Consider the following 20,909-nt stretch of genomic DNA (forward strand, 5'->3'; position numbering starts at 1 on the left):
TGGCCCAAGTTATGTGGCCCAGTTTATTTGATCCACTTACCTAGTCGCTCCAATGGCCGCCACGTGTGCACTCCATGCGGATCACGAGTCTCAGCCGTCGGATGAAGGGTTGTGTTTGTTTGCTGAGTAATATTCACCGCCTCCTCACTTTCCCTTCACTAATTCTGAATACTCTCACTCTCTCTTGTGATATTCTCTGCCTTCTCTCTGCACTCTCTCTCTCTTCTCACAGTGGTTATCGTCGGTCATCTTCTCCGACCTTGTGCTTCCACCGATGATTCTTGGTTTTATAGAGATCCTTCGGTATAGATCCTAAGTCAGGCCACTTCTTCGGTTGCCTCCTCAGATCTAGTGTAAGGTTTGACCTTGTGGTTAGATCTGGTTGTGATTGGAGATATTCTTGAGAGTTCCTGTGTTGTGAGGTTGAGATTTAAGAGAATCGTGTTGATCCGTGTGTTGAGTATGTCGTGGTGTGCGGTAGTCGGTGAGATCTAGGGTTTCTGATCTCAGATGGTTTGATCCGTTCAACGGCTTATACTTTGTGACGATCAATTGAGTTTTGGGGAGGTCCAAGGCCTTGTGCAATCACTACTGTGACCTGAGTCATTCCGTTCAAATCTCTGGTTTCTTTACTTGTGCTCTCTTTGTGTTTCAGATCCTCAGGGATCTTGTTTTGGTTTACTAACTTGTTTATCTAAGTGCGCATGTAATACAATGGATTAGCTTATTTTCAGTACCGATTGAGGATCTGAATATTAGCTAGGGTTTATCCATGTATCTTGTCTTAGAGGATTCTGATAGTGTAAATCTTGTAATCATCTTTTGTATTCTGGCTTGTGACTCCTGAGACTAGCCATCTCAGTAGCGGTGTAATTGCAAAAGAGGTCCTGGTAATTAGTGTCCATGGTGATCTGATCCCTACAATTTTCAATGAAATGTGAGTAGAATGAGTTAGTAGAATGTGAGACTCTATTACCATTTTTAGTAAAAATGAACCGGTATTCCTATTCGCGGACGGACTAAAATGAAAAATCAGGACTTCTATTCGCAGACAGAGGGAGTACTTCCTTCGTTTCAATTGACTTGATTCATATTTCAATTTCAGTTGCCTTAGTTACTTAAATCTTTCCATTTATGGCTAAAAACAAAACATTTTATTTCACTTAAGTTATTCTCTCTTATACTTTATTTCATCTTCTCTCACCTATTATAATATTTCCCCTACTTTTTTATATATAACCTAATAAACACAATTTTCGTAAATCTCATGCTAAAAAGAAATACTCCATCTCAAATAACGTGGATAGAGTAATAATTACTTCATCCGTGTAAAAGTAAATGTCACACTTGAAAATGACACATGTAGGAGAGTAGTATTATTTAGCATCTTAAGGGCATCCGCAACGGTGCACGTCAGCAGCTTGGTCTCGTCTCAGCGAGACGAGTCACCGACGAGACACCATTGCGGTGGTCTCATTGTGTAGAGTATCGCGGGGGGGGGGGGGGGGGGGGGGGGGAGGGGGGAGCGAATTATTGAGGTAGCGGTTGCGGTTGATTGGTCCATGACTCCCACTCGCCGACATACGAGTGGGCGTCGTTTTATAGCAGTTTGAATTGATTTAAAAAACAGATAAAATTAAACAATTAATAAAATGTTCTTAATTCCCCAAAATATAATTTTTTTTATTTTTTTATCCTCCAGCTCATCCTAAAATCATCTATAAATACCTCATTCATCACATCATTTTTTACACCAAAAACACTATATCTTAATCTCTTACTCATTTTGCTCTCAAAAATTTTATTTTCAGTTGTGCAAATATGTCCAACCAAGGACCATACGACTGGAATAGGTGGTTCAGCAATCTCAACAACGAGAACGTGTTGTCACTGGATTACCCACTTCGGTTACCCAAGGCTCGTTGTGTTAGGGTTTGTATACTAGAAATCACCTTTCGAGTGATTGAATACTGTAAAACTGTAATTATTATTTTCTAATGAATGCAACAGATTATATTTGTCATGATGTTGTTATGTTTTACATTTAATGGATGTTTATTGCATATTTAAATGTATTAGCGAACATAACAAAGTCTAAGTCTTTGTTTAGTAGACCGGTTGTGGGCTGCGCTCAATTTAAGGTACGCGGCCAATCCTGAACAAAGAAAAATAACAATTTCACAACCTAGATAGGCCTAGACTACCTATCGTGAAAGGTTGCAATGTCAGTCCGATTATTTCTAAGCCTTATTGAAATAAGATGACGTTGGTGTGGTATAGCACTGAATGGATCTAACAGCAAGACGAGTCTTTATGCTATCTACTGAAAGACGAGGTCTTGATAATTAATTTCTTAATCAATGTACGTTAGCATTGAGCATACGATATCGAGTATCTACTACTTTGACTTACCAAAGGTGCGGGTTTTTCGTCACCCAACGATCCAGGTATATTGGGTAGTGGTGATCATTATCTGGCGGTGCTAGGATTGCTATTATGTTGAATCGTGCGCGACGAGAGTCTCGCTTGATAACATCCAAAAGAGGAGCTCGAAACAAGGTTTTATTATTCGGAACCTAGCTAGTTGGAGTTTGATTGCTCTATGAATAATAAATAAGAGTTTCTTGCTAAGTCCACTCTTGGAGATTAAAATATGTTAATTAATTAAGTCCATAGCAGACATTGATTAATTAATGGATGTTTCTATCTTAAGCACGGGAAATGAATTTCACACACAAAAGGAAACCCGAAATACTTGTAATTTCAGATTTGGAAAGGCAGTGCAATATTACTTTTGTAGTGGTTGCTTGTAATATTCCAATATAAGCTTGTATTAAATTGTGGGTTCAATTTAATTAGTAAAAAGCTAATTGGGTGAGGCCATGTCCAAATTCTTCCTTAGATCCCTGACTCAGCCCAATATGTGACTTAATATAAATAGGAGAATAAAGGAGACATAAAATACACTTTTTTCCAAATCATAATTTTCGTCCCCCTCATAATTGAGAAATGATCGAAAATTGCTCTCCTTCTGTGAGCAGCTTTCTGTCTTCGTTATTTAAGTCTTAGTACACTGGTGAGATTTGCCCACACAAATATCAGTCTACAGTCCGGGACACCAGTCAAAAGATCCGAGGTCGAGTTCTCAAGATCTTCATGTGGAGAAGGCGCAAGCCATCTTCGATTCTTAAGTGAATCAACAAAGGTAAATTGGTTAACTCCGCAGTAAGCATGTTTTAGGAATTGTTTGTGCTAAAGCATGTTTAAAATTCAAGTTATGAGCATGATACATGTGATAATTACGCGAATAGAAGTTATGAGCGTGGGTTCGTGCGCGCCGCCGGCCGAGACCGCACGCCTAGACGGAACCCGAGACCTGTTCGACGCGACGGTGGCTGACGCGGAGTGGTGGTTCGTCCGAGAACCACCGAGACACCACGAGCCACCAGGTCAGGAACCCTAGGCGGAAGAACCAGCGCCCCGACGAGACGTCAGGCCGAGAGCGTCGCACCAGTATGCGTTTTGCTGACTTGGGCAGTGGGAGCCGCTGGGCGAGATGGCAAAGATACGTGGTCGGGCTAGCCGAGAGTGGGGGCGCCACCGAGCGCGCCGCTGGCCGAGAGCTCGCACCACCCGATGGGTCACGGTGCAGCGACGGGTAGCGAGACGCTGGCCGAGAGCCAGCGCATCCGTCGAGACGGCTGGCCGAGACCCGTCGGCACCCGATGGTCGAGATGGCCGAGACGGGTGGTCGCCACTGGCTTAGACGCTCGCCGAGTGTAGGGGCCACCAGAAGGCGCGCTGCTGGCCAAGACGCCTTGTGCGTCATTATCCGGCGAAGAACTCGTCGAATTTTCATCGTTCATCACTCGTGCGAACCTCGTGCGATGAGATAACGATGAAAGAATATTTTAATGATTATTTAATTATTTTATTAAAAGATATCATTAAAATATTATTATTTAATGGAAATAAAATCTTTTTGGAAGATTTACCTAGATTTTAGGAATATTTTTATTATTATCTATATCTATGGAAATAAATAATATTATTTTATTCCTAGATGATATGGATGAGAATAATTTAATAGTTTCCTAATATTTATATATCTAGAATCCTAATAAGGATAGATATGTATGAATACATTAAATAATAATACTTCTCCTCCTAATCTTGAACATGGAAATAATATGAATTTATTTTTTCATGTCTTATTAAGAATTAAATAACTTAATTATTTTAGATATATCTTTTAGTAGACATGAATAAGCATTAAATTCTAGAATAATAATTTCCTAATGGAAGATACCAATAAAATAAAAGATTTAATTATCCAGCATATTAAATACCAACAGAATTTAATTAAGCCTTAAACTGCCTCAAGGCTAAGGATAATTAAAGAAAAACCATAACATAAAATATCTAAGCTATAATTACGAACGCAACGTTTGTATATGGTCTCCATCAATTGGTCTGCAATTCATGAAGCTTTTTTCTAATATTATCGCCACCTGCTCTGTGGGGACAATAATACTAAGAAATAGCGAGTTCATGAGGGCGGACTTCTAAAAAATAAATAGTATGAACTAGAATGTGGTTTCCAATATTATCGTCACCTGCTCTGTGGGGACAATAATCCTAAGAAACTGCGAGATTCAGAAGTTCGCACAGGATTTATGAGATAGCTTGATCTTGTTAGCAACACATGAGCATTGTTATGGGAGTGTGTTGTAGGAATGAGACTCTGTAATGCTAAATTCGGAGGTCTTGCTTAGGCAACATTAGGCGGCCATGCCACTCTGTGGTCTCTGGACTATTCGTCGATGTTGTCACCAGTAAAATTGTAAGATTCTAATGCGTATTGACTTCCTCTGGAGGGTACAAAATTTTAATTTTACAGTTGTAAGATTTTGAAAAGTTTTATGGTTAATCTAATCAAATATCTTACATAAGTTTTTGACAAATAGTAAATACTTTGTTTTACAGTGCAAATCAAATCGTCAAGATGTCGTTCAATCCTCTTTCTGCAATTCTTAAAGAAAACAAACTCGAGGACCAAAATTACATAGAATGGAAACAAAACTTGGACATCGTTCTTACAGCAGATGAGTACATCTTTGTACTCACAACCCCGCGACTTCCAGTGCCGGCGGCTAATGCTGCGGCAGGAGTCAGAGATGCACACAGACGGTGACATAAGACGAATGAGATGACTAAGTGCTACATGTTGGCTTCTATGTCTTCAGTACTCAAGCATCAGCATTCTGCCATGGAAACAGCCGCCGAGATCACGCAGAATCTCAAGAATCTTTTTGGTACTCAGAATCGAACGGCTAAGTCTCTTGCCTTTTGGAGTATCATGTCGAAGACAATGAAGGAAGGCACGTCAGTGAGGGAACATGTCCTCGAGATGATGAGCAACCTCAACCAGATTGAGGTCTTGGGAGGGACGATCGATCCCGAGTCCTAAGTGACTATTATCCTTCAAAGTCTTCCCCCTAGCTTCCAGCAGTTCAAACTCAATTTCGAGATGAACAAAAGGAACTATACCTTGGCCGAGGTGTTGACTGAACTTCAGTCGGCAGAGGACCTTATGATCTAGGCTAAGGGCGGCCATAATGAATTCGGTGCCTCGTTCCTCTGGCTTTAAGCCTAGCAAAGGAAAAAGGCAGGCACCGAACTCAAAAGCGGCCAAGATGGGTAAGGGAAAGAAGAAGGAGAGGGCAAATAAGAAGCCCACGGGGAAGTGTTTCAAGTGTGGGGAAAAGGGGCATTGGAAGCCAGACTGTCCTAAAAAGGGCAAGGCTACAGGTATGCACCAAGCTTTAGTATCGAGTCATGTTTGGCATCGACGTCTACTTGCAGTTGGGTTATTGACACATGAGCCACTGATCATATTTGTTTTGATCCTGACTTAATGCAGGTGACAAGACGGCTACATGATTGTGAGATCAAAGTCCAGCTGGGCGACGCTACAAAAGTGACGGCCATTGCAGTGGGAGACGTTTATTTGCGTTTTAGAAGTGATAGATTTTTTATTTTGAAGAATGTTTTGTTGATACCTTCTTTTAGAAGAAATTTAATTTCAGTTTCTAAATTAGTTTTTGATGGATATTCGATTTCTTTTAATGACAATTGCGTTATTAAGAAAGATGGCTCTTATATCTGTCGTGGTATCATGGAAAACGATCTGTACACAATCACATCTACGCAGTTTAATAATCGCAAATCAGAACTCAATACAACATCGAAAATTTCAAAGAGACGAAAGGAACCTTCAAGTTCAATGAACGAAACGTACCTATGGCACCTTAAACTTGGTCATGCTAATGAGAGGAGGATTCATTCTCTTGTTCAACAAATCTAATTAAAGGTCTAGAGGAGGAACCTTTTCATAAGTGTGAGTCATGCTTAGAAGGCAAGATGACCAAGAGGCATTTTCAGGCTAAGGGCAATAGGGCCAAGGAAGTACTTGAGCTCGTTCATTCCGATGTATGTGGACCAATGTCTACTGAAGCAAGAGGTGGTTTTCGATACTTCATCACGTTCATTGATAACTTCTCCAAAATTGGATATGTCTATTTGATGACCCACAAGTCAGAGTCTTTTGACAAGTTCAAGAACTTTAAGGCTCAAGTGGAAAAGTATCATGGTAAGAATATCAAATGCCTGCTATCTGATCGTGGAGACGAATACCTCAGTGTTGAGTTTTTGAACTACTTATCGGAGTCGGGAATTGAATCCCAACTGACTGCGCCGGGCACGCCCCAGCAGAACGGCGTGGCTGAAAGAAGGATTAGGAGTTATGCATGACTACCTAATTCATTTTGGGGACATGCCTTGCTTTCTGCAAGCCATATATTAGACAATCTACCGTCAAAATCCGTACCTACTACTCCTTATGAGTTGTGGGCTGGGCGCAAGCCCAATCTAGCACATCTCAAGATTTAGGGTTGCCCGGCTCATGTATTGGGAAATGATCCAACTAAGCTGGGATCAAGGACGGAGGTATGTTTGTTTATAGGGTACCCCAGAGGGACGAAAGGTTAGTCTCCGAGATAATAAAGTTATTGTGAGCACTCACGCCACATTCTTAGAGAAAGACTATGTAATGAATCATAAACCCAACAGTGAAGTGGCTCTTGAAGAGCTAACTTCTGTCACAAGTTCCATTAACAAAGAACAAGTACCAAGTGTACAAACAATTCCCGAAACTTCAACTTCTACTCCAAGTATTGTAGTGCTGCGCCGCAGTGGGAGGGTCTCGCATGAGCCCGATAGATACATTGGTTTGGGGGAATCCATGGATCACTCCTCGGACAACAATGTATTAGATCCCTGGAACTTTGCGAAGGCGCTGGCAGATGTGGACCATTGCGAGTGGGTAAAAACAATGGATTCAGAACTACAATCTATGATAGACAAAGACGTCTACGATTTGTCCGTCCTACCCGAAGGCTGTACTGCCATTGGGAGTAAGTGGATATATAAACATAAACGTGGACCCGATGGACGAGTTAAAGTCTTCAAGGCAAGACTAGTGGCTAAGGGGTATACCCAAAAGGAAGGTGTCGATTATGACGAGACTTTCTCCCTAGTGGCCATGCTCAAATCGATCCAGACACTATTGTCTATAGCAGCTTATATGAATTGGGATGTATGGCAGATGGACGTTAAGACTGTGTTTCTAAACGGCGGTCTTGAGGAGACCATCTACATGGAACAACCCGAATGATATGCCATAAAGGGCAAAGAAGACATGGTTTGGAAGCTTAAGAAGGCTATTTATGGCCTTAAGCAAGCATCTAGATCATGGAACCAGTGTTTCGATTAAACTATTCGAAAGTTTGGATTCGAAAAGTGCCCAAATGAAAGCTGCGTGTATAAGAAGGTTGAAAAGGGGAATGTAGTGTTCTTAGTTTTATACGTAGATGACATTCTTCTAATTGGAAACAATAAAAACATGTTGTCATCAGTACGAACTTGGTTGTCAAACCAGTTCGAGATGAAGGATATGGGAGACGCGGGACACATCCTCGGGATCAAGGTTCTTCAGAATCGAGAAAAGAAGATGTTGTGCTTATCTCAAGAACCTTACATCAACACAGTACTTAGTCGTTTTAGTATGCAGGACGCCAAGAAAGGTTTCTTACCTTTTAGACATGGCATCCATCTATCTCAAGAGATGTGCCCCAAAACGCCGTCTGAGATACAAGCAATGAGAAGGATTCCATACGCTTCGGCAGTTGGATGTCTCATGTATGTTTTGCTTTGTACGAGACCTGATATTTGCTTTGCTGTTGGCATGGTGGCAAGATATCAGTCAAATCCAGGCCAAGGACATTGGACTGCCGTAAAGAACATACTCAAGTACCTTAAACGGACTAAGGACTATGCTCTAGTTTACAATGCAGTCGAGCTCTGTCCTTTGGGATACACTGACTTAGACTTTCAAGCTTATCAGGAATCGAGAAAATCTACTTCAGGATATGTGTTCACCTTAGGAGGTGGAGCCGTAATTTGGAAGAGTGTGAAGCAGAAATGCATCGCGGACTCGACCATGGAAGCCGAGTATGTGGCCGCTTCGGAGGCTGCAAAAGAGGCAGTATGGTTCAAGAACTTCCTTATGGATTTAGGTGTGGTTACGAATCTGCCCAAGAGTACCACCGTTTATTATGACAATTCTGGTGCTGTGGCAAATTCGAAAGAACCAAGAGCTCACAAAGCGAGCAAACACATAGAGCGGAAGTATCATATCATCAGGGATATAGTGCAGAGAGGAGACATACAAGTTGTCAAGATTGCGTCAGAGAACAAACTGGCAGATCCTTTTACGAAGGCATTAGCGGTGAAACCGTTCGAGGGCCACGTTGAAGGGATGAGAGTTCGACTCATTCAAGACCTCAACTCGCTTTCAGTATAAGTGGGAGAAATTTAGACGTGTGCACTACTGTTTTGTATACTCGAAAGCTGTTTTGAGTATAAGTAGGAGACTGTTAGGGTTTGTATACTAGAAATCACCTTTCGAGTGATTGAATACTGTAAAACAGTAATTATTATTTTCCAATGAATACAACAGATTATTTTTGTCATGATGTTGTTATGTTTTACATTTAATGGATGTTTATTGCATATTTAAATGTATTAGCGCTTTGTTTAGTAGATCGGTTGTGGGCTGCGCTCAATTTAAGGTACGCGGTCAGTGCTGAACAAAGAAAAATAGCAATTTCACAACCTAGATAGTCCTAGACTACGTATCGTGAAATGTTGCAATGTCAGTCCGATTATTTCTAAGCCTTATTGAAATAAGATGACGTTGGTGTGGTATAACACTGAATGGATCTAACAGCAAGATGAGTCTTTATGCTATCTACTGAAGGACAAGGTCTTGATAATTAATTTCTTAATCAATGTACGTTAGCATTGAGCATACGATATTGAGTATCTACTACTTTGACTTACCAAAGGTGCGGGTTTTTCGTCACCCAACGATCCAGGTATATTGGGTAGTGGTGATCATTATCTGGCGGTGCTAGGATTGCTATTATGTAGAATCGTGCGCGAGGAGAGTCTCACTTGATAACATCCAAAAGAGGAGCTCGAAACAAGGTTTTATTATTCGGAACCTAGCTAGTTGGAGTTTGATTACACTATGAATAATAAATAAGAGTTTCTTGCTAAGTCCACTCTTGGAGATTAAAATATGTTAATTAATTAAGTCCATAGCAGACATTGATTAATTAATGGATGTTTCTATCTTAAGCACGAGAAATGAATTACACACACAAAAGGAAACCCGAAATACTTGTAATTTCAGATTTGGAAAGGCAGTGCAATATTACTTCTGTAGTTAGTGGTTGCTTGTAATATTCCAATATAAGCTTGTATTAAATTGTGGGTTCAATTTAATTATTAAAAAGCTAATTGGGTGAGGCCATGTCCAAATTCTTCCTTAGATCCCTGACTGGGCCCAATATGTGACTTAATATAAATAGGAGAATAAAGGAGACAGAAAATGCATTTTTTTCCACATCATAATTTTCGTCCCCCTCATAATTGAGAAAGAATCGAAAATTACTCTCCTTCCGTGAGCAGCTTTCTGTCTTCGTTATTTAAGTCCTTGTACACTGGTGAGATTTTCCCACACAAATGTCATTCTACAGTCCGGGACACCAGTCAGAAGATCCGAGGTCGAGTTCTCAAGATCTTCACATGGAGAAGGCGCAAGCCATCTTCGATTCTTAAGTGAATCAACAAAGGTAAATTGGCTAACTCCGCAGTAAGCATGTTTTAGGAATTGTTTGTGCTAAAGCATGTCTGAAATTCAAGTTATGAGCATGATACATGTGATAATTACGCGAATAGAATTTATCTAAATAATCTGCTAAATAGATCAGTATTATGTGATCCGTTAGAAACACACGCTTCCGCTGTCAACCCCTTCACGTTGACGCCCACCTACCACAGGTTGTGTCCTCCAACTGAGGACGTCTACCGACCCTTCATGTCGCACTTTCAGTAAGGGTCGACGTCTACTACGGGTCCACGCAATCATTATCCCAAATTAGGAGGACCGGCCAGAGGAAAATTCGGAGACCAGTGCCCAATACGAGTCCAAAACCCGTCATCCCTACACCGCGGGCGAGACAAAAAAATTATTTGAAGTGTGGGTCACCGAAGGCGGCTAAAGCGGCTAGGCAAGGACGTCGATGTGAACCAAGCCAACCGGCCTCGAAGTTCCGGATAAAACTTTAATGCTATTGTTGTCCAGCACCACAATGGTCGACACTACCTGTAAGACGCTGTTTCAATTGGCGACACATAACGAAACAATTCAGCTTCTTGAGGCTTAAATGAGCCTCCCATATGGACTTTCTGTCAGCGTCGCCTCAATAATTTTTTATGATTTCTAGGGTTTTAGTTATGTAGCAATTTTTAATTAATAAGATTTTAATTATGCAATTTTTTAATTTTTAGAATTTTAATTTGTAGTTTTTTTGTAGATAAGAAATGATTAGGATATGAATTAGAGATAATATTATGGATTATCTAAGTTGAAAGAAAAAATATATTTAAATATGTTACTCCCTTCGTCTCATAAGAGTATACACTCTTTCCATTTTAATTTGTCCCACAAGAGTATGCACTTTCTGCTTTTGGAAAGTCTTTTCTCTACGAGGTGAGACAATTCTTAATTACATTTTTATCTATCTTACTTTACCAATTTTGCATTTAAACTTGTATCCAACCAAGAGTGCATATTTTTATAGGACGGTGGGGGTATGTAGAGATGAAAAAAGTAATTAGAATAATAAAGAGAATGTGTAGTTAAATTATGAGATATTGGCCCCTAAAACTATTAACTTTTGTCAAATTTTGGTATTTCCCACTACTTTAAAATTAATCTAAAATATCACAAACTTGTTTGTTATTTCCCATGTCAGCCTGAATAAGATATCTTCGTCAAAAATTTTATTATACGTGAGCAACTGTAAAATGTTTATGATATTTTAGATTATTTTTTAAGTTCGTGATAAGTAGGATAAAAATCTACGAAGATATCAAATAACAAATAAAATATAAAGTTTGCGATATTATAACTAATTTTAAAAAGTTTAGGAAAAATACTTGGCCAAAGTTGATTATTTTACTGTAAATCCTTTAAATTATTGATTATGACTTTAGTATTTCTAAGAGAAAAATATGAGCTGACATATGCATGTGTACTGAAAAACGCAAATCAATTCAAATCAATTTAAATGTGGTCTCGAATAAGAAAAAAAATGAGGAGCATCGGAAAGCGGCAAACACTCATGCGTGTGTGTGTGTGAAGAGAGGTAGGAAAAGAGGGGCTAAGGGCATCAGTAACCCCGTCCCCATTTCCGGCCCCAAGTCCCCTCCACGTCATCATTCCTCTACAGTTGCGGCCCAGGCCCCAACTGCTGTAACCCTGCAGGCCGCAACTAATAAATGACACTATTCACAACTCCAACCTATTTAACTCGAAAACGCAATTCGTTGAACAATTGAAACCGGAAAAATGCATTGTTCATTCGAAATTAACATTACATTACTAGACGAAGCAAATTTAAAATACAAGAAACCCGGGCCACGACTACTACTTCTTCATTTGGGCGCGAAGGTAGGCGATCATCTCACGGTGCAACTCGAGCTCCTCGTCCGACATCTTCGATGTATCCCTCGCTGTCAACTCCGTCCGCAAAGGGTATAATTGTTCGAGTTAATAGAGGATTGAAATGTAACGTAGGATTGAAATTGAATGCACGTAAGATTTATGCACAACAAAGGCTCGTATTTATAGACATCGAATTAAAAAAAAATGGATTTGCCGCCCGGCCCGTCACCGTGCAACGCTGGGCCGGGACTCGCGCCTTGCGGCCCGTCACCGTGCAACGCCGTCCCGGGCCAGGACGTGGGACGCTAGCCAGGCCGGGAACGCGGCCCCGGGAGCGGCCTGGGCCGTGACTCTCCTCCGTGCAACGCTCGGGACGGGCCGGGACTCGCGAGATGCGGCCCGGCCCCTTGCGTTACGCATGCTCTAATGGAGCCTGCAGTTTTGGACAGGATAATTGACAAACTGATTGAAGTCCGATCCTCCAAGCCTGGCAAATTAGTGCAGCTCACCGAGTCTGAGATTAAGCACCTATGCGTTGCCTCTCGTCAAATTTTCATTAATCTGCCCAATCTTCTCGAACTTGAAGCCCCCATCAAAATCTGCGCTAGTATTCTTTTCGCTTTTTTACTCTACCATTTGTTAAGTTTTTCTCTTTTACAGTTTTATTGTGAGGGGCTGCCTAATTAATTGGACTAGTGCTTTTAATTTTAATTCAACACTTACTTAGTTTAGCAGAATATCTTTAAGATTTTATCGATTATTCACATAATTCTGCTGACCAGAGTTGATATTCTGCTTGAGGCTTGTTTTTGCTTCAAGGATTTTAGCTATATGTGCTTGAAGTTCATTGTGTTAGTGTAGCTGGATTGGTTGGCGTTGAGTGAAAGGCTAACCGTTGGCACTCTTCGATATTTAGCTTCAATCTTGTCTAAATGCAACACTATGTGCCTAGTGACAAAGATAGTTTTCTTTCTGTTAATACTGTACTCATCGTAACATGCACGTACTCCCCTTGTGTGTGCTTTCGTTGTTGTTTGTCATCTGTGGTGATGTTTTCTATATTGCTAGACCTAAGATTTTGAGGTTTCATACTTTCCTTGATTACTTTATGCTGCAAACATTGTTTCGGATGTAGTATATTAAGGGTTCAGAAATTATTTAATGGTAAGGCGATTGGCATCATCAGTTGCCATAGGAAATGGCTTCTAACATTGTTAGGTTTGTCGTCTTGAATGAGCTGCTTTAGAGTGTCATGCTCGACACAAAATTTCATCAGGGATCTCGTTGGAAGCCACATTGCCCCTAGACCATAGTACGGAGCTTCAGTGCTCACTATGCCTGTATTCACTTTTTTTTTAATTTAAAAAAAAAACTCCTATATGAAGGAGGAAAGACTGATGTCAAGAGGACTCGAACTCGGCACCTCATAAAATAATGTCTAAGCTCCTTGCCGCTAGGACAAAGGCTCTGGACTATGCCTGAATTCACTTGTATCTCCATCTCTTGCTAGGAAAATAAAACTGAGTTTTGCAATTTGACTTCCCATATAGTACAGAATCTTAAAATAAGAAAGAAAATCTGAGACACTGTGGCCATACGCTGATGCGGTAAATAGAACAGGTGCAGCTTTTGGGATCCCACGTTGAACATATGACTTATCACCCTGGTTCAATCTGTTTGTTGTATTAATGAGGAAAAGAGAAGGGCATGAGGACCCAAACAATATCTCAATTGGATTTTGTTGTAAAGACAAAGGGTATAGATTTTGTTGTAAATAAGTAAAAAAAGGTAGAATTAAAAATATACTCCCTCCGCCCCATAAAAGATGTCTCACTTTCTTTTTTAGTTTGTCCAATTAAAGATGTTACATTTCCATTTTTGGAAAAATTCTCTATCACATTAATATGCATATTACTCCCTCAGTCTCAAGGTAGTTGAGTCGTATTTCTTTTTTGTTTGTCCCAGGTAGTTGAGTCATTTCCTTTTTGGTAAAAACTTTATTTTCTCTCTTACTTTACTCTCTCTCCACCTCTCTTATGTTACTCCCTCTACTTTAATCTATAACAAATTAATTTCTTAAATCCCGTGCCCAAAAGAAATACCCCAACTACCTTGGGACGGAGGGAGTATATAGTCTCTCTCCACTTAAAACAAAATAAAATCTCCTAAAATCCCGTGCCGTCCCCCCAAGTGTGACATCTTTTGTGGGACGGAGGGAGTAAATGGTAGTTTTCAGAAAGGAATCTGCTCGCTCTTGTCTTCTTATATTCCATTCTTGTCCTAAGATGATGTGGTTTGCCTGGCTACAAAACAAAAACAATTTCCTTTGCTTGTTCTCCCATGTCACGATCAGGCACATCTACTTTACACACCCAAATGTGGCACAAGTTCTAGTAAAATTTAGGTTGTATTTATTGTGAGTGGGGAGTGGGAAGTTGTTATGTTACTAAATGTAGATAATGGTGGGCCGTGTTTGTTTTTTTGCAAATAAGTGAAATGTGGCCAAATGTAAAGGAATTATGTCCAAAAGTATAAAGTCAAGGGGACACTCCAAAATGACAAAGTGCACACTATTTTGTGGGATGGAGGGAGTGCATTTCTCCAAATAGTACATCAAATTCTTCAATGCGTTTCTTTATCAATTTATTCTTCCTAAAACACATAAAAGTTGTCTGACGTTACTAAGGTGGATCGTTGGTGTGAACTTGTTTGTAGTTTTGGTTTCATTGTTTAGGTTATGCCAACCATATCTTATTTGACATTATTAGAAGTGCAGAGGCAACTATGTTTTCAATGTCTCTCGTTGCATTCTCTTGACTCAGAATTAAAAACCAAATGCTAGGAGATGTCTTTTCGATGAATTAATATGTGTGTACTATGTTGACTGGCTCACCCTATTTATCATCTCAATTTGTGTGGTTCTTAGTTTAGATTAAATCTCTCATAAAGTTTATAAAACGATGCTCCACTATTGATTCTACTAAACCTATTAACGAAGGCATTTTACTTCTATTTTGTGATTTAAGGGTTTTGTACTCTGCTAGTTGTAGAGTTTTAGTTGGAGTTGTTTTCAAGAGATTACTTGACATAAAAAAGTGTGGCTTGAAAATTTAAAATGAATGATTCCTAATCCTACTATCTACTAACTATGTGCTGCATTTCATGTCTTAATTGCTGCAGGTATCAGTCTTGAGTTTGTAGAAGTCGCAGCTGCGCCTGGCTCGATCTCTCCCATCAAGAGGGAGCTTTTTCATTTTTCTGTCTCAAATTTTAGGAAGGCTGTATTTACCAGCGCAGCTTCAGGGGTGGATAAGCTGTAGATAAAGATTCGTGTTAGCAAATAATAAGGGGCCGGCCAATTTACTTGGAAAACTTATTTGTCTGGATTTGAACTGTACACGTACATGGATTGAACTGTGTCTTACTAGTTTAATGGTAGGGATGATTATGTGAACTGGTCATATTCCCGTATTGTTTGTTGATAAATTGGATGTTAGGTGCTTCTGTTCTTTGTTTGGAGTTTGTGAATGGGAAATTGGGTGTTGGAATGCCCTTAAGCAACAATTCTACATCATTTTAGAATTTGTTTGTGGTTGAGATTTTGTGATGACTAAAGTCTCATTTTGGTCCTTAACATATTGCGATTTTTTGATTTTGGTCTAAAACATTATCTTTTGAATGATTCGGTCTCTCACATTTGAAATCGGATCACATTTAGTCCGAAATGGACGGAACAGTTAAAATGGAACGATCAACGCATTTTAAATCGATTTTGACCGGATTAAGAGTTATAATTATGTTTTATTAATATCTAATATCTAATTAACCTAAAACTAACAAATTTAAAATATAAAATAATTTAACAAAAATCAAAAATAAACCATAAAATCAAAATAAAAATAATTCCAATCGACGCCTACAAATTGGCTTCTTTCTTCAATTAAAACATAAAAAAAATCCAAACTATAATTCATATTTCTTCACAATCGATTAGGGTTCTTCCAATCGACGCCTACAAAATTCCAATCGATTAGGATCCATCTCCCAAATCTCTCACTTTGAAAACTTGGAACCCTATATTTCGCCGGCGATTCCAACGTAGTTTGCCATGAGTTGGTTCGTGTATGACTCCTATCACCGTTGCATCGACGATCCTCGTGATAACAATGACACGTTTGAGAGGAGGAGGAAGGCGATGCGCAGTCAACCAACTCCGAGTGAAAATCGAGAAGGTAAGCTTTGCTTCATGTTTCATCTCGTTTCGAAAGTGGTTCCAAATTTTTGTGTCAATTTGTCTTGATTTTGTCTTATTATGAATTGATTTGTCTCGATTTTAACTTATTCGTATTTTGGTATATGCGTGGACTGAGTGTGCTGAGCATGTAGGTGTGGTGGACTGATTGTGTTGAGCATGTGGGGAATATGTTTTTTTGTAGTATGTGTGTATATTCTTTGATGTGTGTTGGTGGGGGCTAAGGTTGGTGATAGTCAACATGTCGGGTATAATCTTTAATGTGTGTTTTGCTTAGGATTTTAAATGCTTATGGTCTGGTGTTGGGGAACAATTTTGGTAGTGGGGACTACACTTGTTGACATAAATATTTGATTGTTTAAAGTAAATGTTTAGGATTGATATGATTCTTATTTTTTTTCGTATAAGATGGTACCTTCACAACAAGGGTGCATTATTCTGGTGAGATGGATGAAAGCCGTGGAAAACAATATGTGGATGGGATGATTGAGTACATGCACAGATGTGACCCAGATAAATGGTCGAAACTTGAAGTAGGTGACTATATTGAGAAGAAGCTTGGTCTAGATGTAAGTGAGTTGGAGTACTTTTACCTGAAGACTGAGATGAATTTAAAAGAAGGCTTAGTCCGCTTATTTGACAATAAATCCTCCATGGATAAGTGGCTGAAATTGGAGTAAAAGCAGGGGTAGTTGACCTCTATGTTGTGGAAACAACTGGGGTATTAGTCAGTCAAGTAACACAAGACCATGGAGAAGCTACTATTGATGATGAAAAGTCCACTGACAAGAGAAATGAAAGGCAAGATGCGGCTGTTAAGGGGAAGAGCAAGGTTGATGTTGCTGAGGAGGACAATGTGGAGGTGCCTCCATTTGTTGATAGTGACTACGACCTTAGTGATAAGGATGAAGATAATATTATGGCTACCCAAGTGGAAGGGTGGAAAAGGGTTGTGGATGTAATGGCAAGGCACCCTACTGATGATACTAGTGACAATGATCAACTTCCTAGTGACTCACCAAGTTCGGGATCAAAAGATGAAGAAGAGAAAGAGCATTTGACGATACAAGGCGTTTGACTAGAAGTTATAAGGCTGACATTGATCGCAACGACCCGAGATGGGAAATTGGGTTGCGTTTTAATTCCAAGGCAGACTTCAAAGACTTAATTCGTCACCAAGGAGTATTGTTGGGGAAGAAGCTGCGGTTGAAAAAAAATGACAACATTCGTTGCATAGCTCACTGTGGAGGGGTACTAAAAAGCAAGAAGAATACCGAATGTCCGTGGCTCGTGCAACTGGCTCATAGGCTTGCCCATGGGTTTTGGCAGGTTTCACGGCTCCACAACAAACATAAGTGTGGCGGGGCTTCCTATAACCATGGATGTGCCAATGCACGGTATCTCGCTAAGAAATACAAGGAAGATATTCGAGTCATCCCTGGAATGACTATTGGCCAATTTATAGAAAATGTGCATTGTGACATGAAGATCACCATTTCTCCAGGAAAGGCCAAGAGAGCTATGCAACATGCACGGAGGCTGATAGAAGTCGACTTGGTGAAGCAGTATAAGCACTTACATGACTACATGGCTGAAATTCTCAGGACTAATCCGGGAAGCACGGTTGTCTTAGCAACGCAGCAGTTTGAGGATGGAAATGATAAGTTTAAGGCCATTTACATTGCTTACGAAGCATGTAAAACGTCTTTCAAACGTCATTGCAGACGCTTGATAGGCCTAGACGGGTGTCATTTGAAGGGGCAAGCCAAGGGAATTCTTTTGACAGCCATCGGATTGGATCCGAATGATCAGATTTTCCCATAGCTTTTGCCGTAGTTCACATTGAAAATACTGACACATGGAATTGGTTCCTCGGGCTGTTGGTGCAAGATTTGGAAATTACAGATTCTAGCAGGTGGACTTTCATCTCGGACAGACAAAAGGTACATTATGCTAACATATTATGCTTAAAGTTCCTAAGTTTAACCATAAGGTGTGGAATTTGTAAAAACGTGTGAAGAAAAAAATTAGATTTTTGGTTCTTTGGTTGAGCATAAGGTCTGGACTTTGTATAAATGTGTGAAGAAAAAATAGATTTTGGTTCTTTTGGCTGTGCATAAGGCTGTTTTCTGTGATTAAATAAGAAGCTAATTAGTGTGTGAAGCTTGTTGTGTGTGTTTGTTGTGTGGATTTCAATGTCAGGGGCTAACAAGAAGCTAACAAATCTTTTTGTTAATGTCAGGGGCTAATCAATGCCATGAGAAACTGTTGTCCGCATGCCGGACACCGGATTTGTGTTTGGCATATGCACAACAATTTCAAGAAATTGTTTCCTTCAACGAAGAAGAGGGGGAGGAGGACGAAAAGAAGCCATCAATGGTGCCCCTCTAGGGAGTAAGAAAAACAGCAAACATTTTCAATGTCTTATAGCTAATTCCTTGAAGATACTATAATTTAATCACCAAAAATATACACTTCACCCCCATGAACTCAGACGTAACTATCCTTCACTGAGTGCACAACTCGTAGACCCCCAAATCTAGCCTATAAGCCCCTAAACACACCTCCTCACCCGAGAGCATAATAACGAGACTCCCATTTAGTTCAAGCTACATTCACTGAGTGAACCCGACCTCTTGCAGTGAAATGCCTTCTTTTCCATCTCTGCCACTTCCTTTAGCTTAAGATTAAATTTTTATGTGATTCACAATAGAGAAAGAGGATATCCTTCCTAATCTGTGTTCTTATATGATGAAATTTTATCCATCCTTTTCTAATGGGTATTTTATCAAACACTTGGTGTGCAACCAAGTTTGTACTACTTCTACTTCATTTTGGAGTGCAATTCATACCATTCTGAAGTGCAATTGATATACAACAAACACCACAGCAAAGAAACAAAATTTGATTCAGAATTCCAGATTTGATTCACCATTGGAAATGAAATTTCATTACTTGAACCCTAATATACAAACAAGCACCACAACAAAGAAATAAAATCCATACATCACAACAGTACGTAATTTCTCTATTGCTCTATTATTCTCCTCGATTGATGACAAAATCAAATTAAAACTCTCATATTCGGTCTCCGACAGCGGCATTGCAGATGTCACGGCGTCATCTTCGTCGATTGGCTCACACCACTTGAAAAAACGACAATCTTTTCTCTCACAAACAAAGTATAGCTTCCCCCTTGTTGGTTTTCCATGGGTGTTGACGATTAAGAGTGAAGCCCGATTCTTGCAATGGCAAAATTCGTACCGGAATCGGAGGTCATGTCCACCGCCACTCTCGCCGGTCTCTCTGCTGTAGTTCGAACGGTCCATGATTGGCGAGTTGGGGTTACTTGAGGTTCTACCAAGAACTAGGGTTTCTCACCCTAAACTGATGAAGAATATGAATAGAGAAAAAGAATTAAAATTCGTTTTATAAATGGCAAGCAATTTATTTTATTAAAAATAATTTTGAAACAAATTTGAATTTATTTGAAAAAGAATAAAAATTCAAATTTTTATAACTCTTAATTCGGTTAAAATCGATTTAAAATGCGTTGACCGTTACATTTTAACTGTTCCGTCCATTTCGGACTAAATGTGATCCGATTTCAAATGTGAGGGACCGAATAATTCAAAAGATAATGTTTTGGACCAAAATCAAAAAATCGCAATATGTTAAGGACCAAAATAGGACTTTAGTCTTTTGTGATCTATATGTGTATAGACAGATGCCGCCGTATAGTCTTGATATCATCAAGAGTAAAGGTCAATTTTGGTCTTAAACATATGACCGAAATACGAATTTGGTCCAAAACATTCACTTTTTGAAAAACGAGGTCCATAACATATGAAATTCATGTCGTTTACGTCCATTTTTTACGGTGCCATCAATTTTTAACGGTCAACCATCGATTAGCACAATTTTAACCCGATTAATCTTAATTTTAGATTATTAGGCATCTAATTATTTTCTAATTACCAAACATGTCCAATATATTTACCAAATGAACCAGCTTAGTCCTAAACATTTACAGATATAACAAAAGGTCTTGTCGTCTGGTTCCCTACAACCAAACCTCCTGTTCCCCAACACCAACCAACACACCCCCATTCCCTTTTGGTTTCTGAGGCGGCGGAAGCGGAAGGTAGTGTCAGAGCTTAGTCCTCCTCTCAGAATCATCGTTGATTTCTGGAAAATTGAACGGCGGAGCTCCACGGTCAGAAGAACTAGGGTTTGTCGTCATCATCCTTGCGTCGTCTTCTTTCTCAGGGAGTACTTCGTCGTCGGGCTCAACTTCTAGAATTGGAGAAAGCTCGATTTCTGCGTCGGCATTAGGGTTCACCGACAGACCTTGTTCCATTTGCTTCGGAGGAGGAGAATGGTATCTGACAGGATCGGGCTCCGGCCGCTCTTCACTTTCACTTTGATTTTCAGGCCCCGACCGCTCTTCACATTCACCTTGATTTTCGGGCTCCGACCGCCCTTCACTTTCTTGGTCAGATTCGTAGCTAGGGTTTTTTT

The sequence above is a fragment of the Salvia splendens genome, chromosome 8, assembly GCF_004379255.2.
Source record: "Salvia splendens isolate huo1 chromosome 8, SspV2, whole genome shotgun sequence".
NCBI classification, from domain to species: Eukaryota; Viridiplantae; Streptophyta; class Magnoliopsida; order Lamiales; family Lamiaceae; genus Salvia; species Salvia splendens.